Source organism: Eufriesea mexicana, unplaced genomic scaffold (genome assembly GCF_001483705.2).
Source record: "Eufriesea mexicana isolate 0111107269 unplaced genomic scaffold, ASM148370v2 scaffold70466, whole genome shotgun sequence".
NCBI lineage: Eukaryota > Metazoa > Arthropoda > Insecta > Hymenoptera > Apidae > Eufriesea > Eufriesea mexicana.
The window spans coordinates 5,598-11,088 of record NW_016974771.1 but is presented as its reverse complement, the minus strand read 5'-3'; positions in this window follow the sequence as shown (position 1 = coordinate 11,088).

Below are 5,491 nucleotides of genomic sequence, written 5' to 3'. Positions count from 1 at the left end.
ATAATAATTATTAATAATATAATATATAATTATATTGATAATATATAAATAATTAATTAAATAATTATAATATAAAAATTGTAATTTAAAAATGACATTTTGTTATTTTATTGAAATCAAAAGTAATTTCATGTTTTTAAAAAGATAAAATAAAAATGAAAATAAATAAAGGAGTCTGTTATTTTGGCTTGTTTAGTAGTTCGAGTATTGATATTCATATAGTATCTATATCACGCATGAAATTTTGAAAGCAGTATCTTAGCTTTCAAATAGCATTTTATTTATAGATTACAATGGCTCTACAATCTTATGTAGATTAATTATAATAGTGATATATAAGTTTCATAAGTTATAATTTTGAATTTTTTAGTTTTGTAACATATTTGAATTTTGTTAATATTCCAATAAATTTACTGCTATAGAAGATTCAAAAATAAATTTTTATTTTCTATGAGGTAACTTCACGTTTAAAATACATTTTTCTACTAAACTTTTGTCCATTACATAATTATAAAATTTAAAAAGAATCAATGATAGTTAAAATTGGTATACATAATTTTTAAATTTGCAAAAATTCTCTAAAGCAGAAATTAAGACACGTAAATTCTAATTTATATTTCCCCATTAAAAATTTCTATCTCTACAAAATCGCAAAATTTTCAAAAATTCTCTAAAGCAGAAATAAAGGCATATAAATTCTAATTTATATCTCCCCATTAAAAATTTCTATCTCTACAAAATCGCAAAATTTTCAAAAATTATCCAAAGCAGAAATTAAGACATAAATTCTAATTTATATTTTCCCATTAAAAATTTCTGTCCTTGCAAAATCGTAAAATTTCAAAAATTGTTCAAAGCCAAAATTTACACGCATAATTTATATTATTTTATTCAATTTCTATGCACCTTACTCGTCAACATATGGATAAATGCAGTCGTTACGGCACAAACGAAGTTATGCTATCAAAGCTACGAGATTTATTATTAGCGAAAGTTATTGCTCGTTCATCTTGTTTCATATCGTCTGAATGTTCGCTATTCTATTTCACTCTATGAGGGTCATCGATTCATCGAATTTCACGATCGTTCAGGAATAATGGAAAGTTGTGCGCGGTATGCATCCCAAAACTTTATTAGCGCCACTTAATCAACTTCCGAATACAATTTTTGAAAGTGGCACCCGACATAAATTGACAAAAGGTCAGGAATCGAAAGAGGAATTTAGGCGAATGTTGGGAAAGATTATTCGGTAGAAAAGGCTTGCGTAATTCGATTTAAACCTGGCACGTTCGTGAAGTATCTTTCACCGGAGATGTATACATCATGGAGTGAGTAAGAAATTGCAAAAATCGTTTGTATTTGCAAACAATGCCGTATACTAAAAACGTGAAAGTTACGAAATTACAATATACGTATTTTTTTCGTTTTTTAATGGGGTGTTTTGCTCATTCCATGGCGTTTTCTTTTTTGGATGTCCATAAGACATTTCGATTATTCGTCCTATCCTAAAAGTAATTTGAAAAACATATAACGTACCATAAGAAATTCATTTAATAGAAAATATTTTTATTAAATTTGTCGATTATTTAATTATGTAAAAAATCTAAATGTCATTAGCGAAATTTTTGATGAAATGTGAGATATAAATAGATTTAATGGAAAATGTTTAAGATAAGTTTATCAGTTATTTATTTTTGAGGCAAAATTAACCTTATTGGAATTTTTATTGTTCTCTATGGGTTTAAAGTATTATTTTCTATTAGCGATATCTTTGTTGAGAAACTTTGAATGAATTCAGATTTTTCATTAATAAAATTTTCTAATTGTGTTAAACGATGAAATTTAGTCATTTTAATCATTATCTACAGAATTATCAAAGAGTAAGCGTGATGTACCATATAAAATATGTATGAATATTCAGGAAGATTTCGTAACTTTTCTTGTAACCAATAACTGACCCACTCAAACTCGAAGTTAATATTATGTAATATGAGATTGTATCAAAATGCTAATAATATTTTGGGTTACTCGATTCATCATATGTTCAAAATTTACGAATACTTTAATAATGTTCATTACCTAAAACTAAATCTATATTGAATTCCGATTATACATTATGGTTTGTGGTTTTCGATTTAAGATCTAACAATTCCGTTTATAAGTGGATAACGTGATGCATAAGTAATTAAAAGAATACTGTACAGAGCTACCTAAAAGTTTCAGCGTAAACAGAAAGTTTAGTAAATTGCTGAGAATCGAAAGAATTCTTCAAGCGAAGATAATAAAATATTTTACCAATATTTTTTAAATATATTTAGATTATTTAGAGATGAGAAAATAATTTTTTATTTTTCTAATTATTAAAAAGATAGAATATTTTGTAAGAAGATAAAGAAAAGATTTAATTAAAATTTAATGAATTAAACTTTCAATTCTATTTAAGAAATATATTTTTGTTAAAATTTTTCATATAAGTTGTATTTATATGCTCACAAGGAGAGTGCAAGTCCTTCGAGTTACCGATTTAGTTGAAACTTTGCAGGTTTGTAGATATCGTCATGCAGTTTAAAAAAACTGCAACTACTCAATAGTTCTTGAAATATTTACAATTAACGTTTCACTACGTATAATCATAAATATATTTCACATACTTTTCAAGTAGAGTTATAGCCGAACGGCGACAGTCAGGAATCCTATGCCAAAGGACCGGGTTTCGATTCCCGGTTATATAATAGTTTGGCAGTTTTTTCAATCTATTTTTTATTTTGTATTCATTTTTCGCCTATGAAAACATTGTAAATAAAATTTCTTAACAAAAAAATTTATTTTTTACGCTTTGTTATGCTAGTTTATATGTATTACAAAATAATAAGAATATTATGCAACGAAAACACTTTTCTATAGAAATCTTATTTATTACAGGAAATACAAAGACTATCGTTCATGTAAGTATTGATTATTAAATTAAACATCGTATAAGAATGTTGCCTATAATTCCAACATTGCTATGCAGCTATAAATGTTCATGAATTAATTACAAGAACTTGGCAATTTATTAATTTTCTACTGTCGAATTGATTTTTAGTATCCAATTCGAATAAAAATTTTGCCGAGTGCGATCAACGCCATCTATGATTCTGGACCATATGCTCGGAAAAGTGATAGGAATATAGAATAGGCAAGGAGATCGTGGAAGGGATTATAACGTGGTAGACAAGGACAGAGAGGGGATAGAAAAGGATACAATGGCTACGGCAGTGATAACTCATTAATTACTCAATTTCCGTAAACAATTTGTGTACTTTTATAAAATCACTATAAAGCTGAAACTTCAGGCTGCATTCCTATATAATTTTTGTAAAGAATTTAGCTCTAAATTATTAGTTATTAATTTTTGTTTGATGGCGTCAGTGATTTCGTAACGGCGACCATCACGACCTTCCGTGAAAATATTTAACACTCACCGAAACTAGAATAAAAATGTGAACAAAAGTGATATGAGAAGATTTGCAAGGACATTGTTTTTATAATGAGTGCATAAAGTTTCATAAATTAATTGCGTAAAGGATAGTAAATAATGAAAAACTAATGGCGTCGTCGACAAGATACGACAATAATTCAAACATTTCGTAGAACAATTATTAATATTTAATTAATTAGGAACAAATTAATGTCGAAAAATATATTGGAAAGTTCTTAAAGGAACTGGCTTTACGATGCAATTATAAAAGTTCATAAATTAATTACAGATATTGAGTAATTAGTGAATATTCTACTGCCGATTCGATTTATTAAAATATATTCGGAGCGCATAACCAGAGTAGGTAAACTGACATTAGAGCCATCTATGATTTTAGACTCGAAGCTCGAGTTCCGCAACTAGATCATAGATGGCTCTAATGTCAGTTCGACGACCTTCTCACCTATTCTATATTCCTATCACTTTCTTGATTTTTGAGCCCAAATCATAGATGGCGCTGATCGAAGTTACAGATTTGAAAACCGCGTGACGCATAGGGCGGGAGAAACAAAACAATAAAACGACATAAATATGTATAACACATTTTTCTGCCTTCTTTTTACTCTGAATAGCCCGAAGAACGTGAAATCATAGATTAAGGCGAATGATTTCATTATTGGTAAAAAAAATAATAAAACTAAGATGGTTATATGCTTAGATACTTTTTATTCACTTTGAAAGCTTCACATATACACGTTAATTGTTAACAACATAATAAACAATGACATATAGACATTAGAATCTGAGTAGATGTCCGTATCACGAACCGTTGCGAGAAAAAGATGTTTCGTATCACATATCACGTAACAATTATCATTACAATGACCATATATATATATGTAACAATAATAATAGACATATGCACACTACTGCAAATAATTCCATTCAAATACATGAGTTATCCTAATAATTCTAGATATTGGTTTGCCTTGCATCTTATCTCTCTTATCGTGCATCTCCTCGGCTTTCTCTCGTACTAATCCTCATACGGAGTTCTTTATTCCCTCTTCATTTTCCTTTATATCTTTATCATCTTCAACATCGTCTATTCTACAATTTTCTACTATCTTCGGTTTCTTCTTTGCATCCATCAATTTATTTTTTATCCTTTCCTTCATTGCTCTGAAAATATGAATATAACACAGTTAATAAAAAATTCTACTTTCTATAACATAGTTATAATGTGAACAATATACTAATTCTTTCTCTTTCTTTATAACTTCAAATTCTTCTTGACATTTTTATTTCGTCGTTACTTTCCCAATCCCTACTATGGTCTTCCTTCCTTTTTTTATTTGCAAGTCCAAGCAATTCAACAGTTGGTTGTAAGCTTAATCTTGGATCAGTTAAATGATCACAAGCTGATTTGCCCTTATCGCTAAACATTTTATTTAATATCACACATTCTTCTTCATCTTCCTCTGCTTCTTCAGCAAATGATAAAAGATTGAAGTCTCTGTAACAAAATTTTTCATTGTAAAGAATAATACTATCGGGGCTAAATTCTGCAAACATATATGATTTTTACTTTACCACTGCTGTTTTAGTTTTTGAACTGTCCTTTACTTCTTCACTATTCTCTACAGTTATTCTTGATATAATAACAGAAAATGGATTGCTCAATATTATAGATTTTAACAATCTTGGAGGATAAAGTAGCCTATTATTCTACAGAGAAGAGGAAATATGATATTTATATTATTTTTTGACATATTCTCTTGTAAACATTAAATTTACCTCATCTATAGGTGTCTTTTCGAGTTTAAGCACGTTATATATAGTTTCTCCAGTAACCTTACCAAAGATTGTATGTTTACTCTGCAATTCTGATGTACAACCAAGAGTAAAGAGGAATTGTGAAGTATTGTCATTTTTTCCAGCATTAGCCATAGCAATTAAACCTCGTCCACAAGAACGTAATTTTGTACGAAATTCGTCCTAAAACAGATAGATACAATAATTATTTTTGAA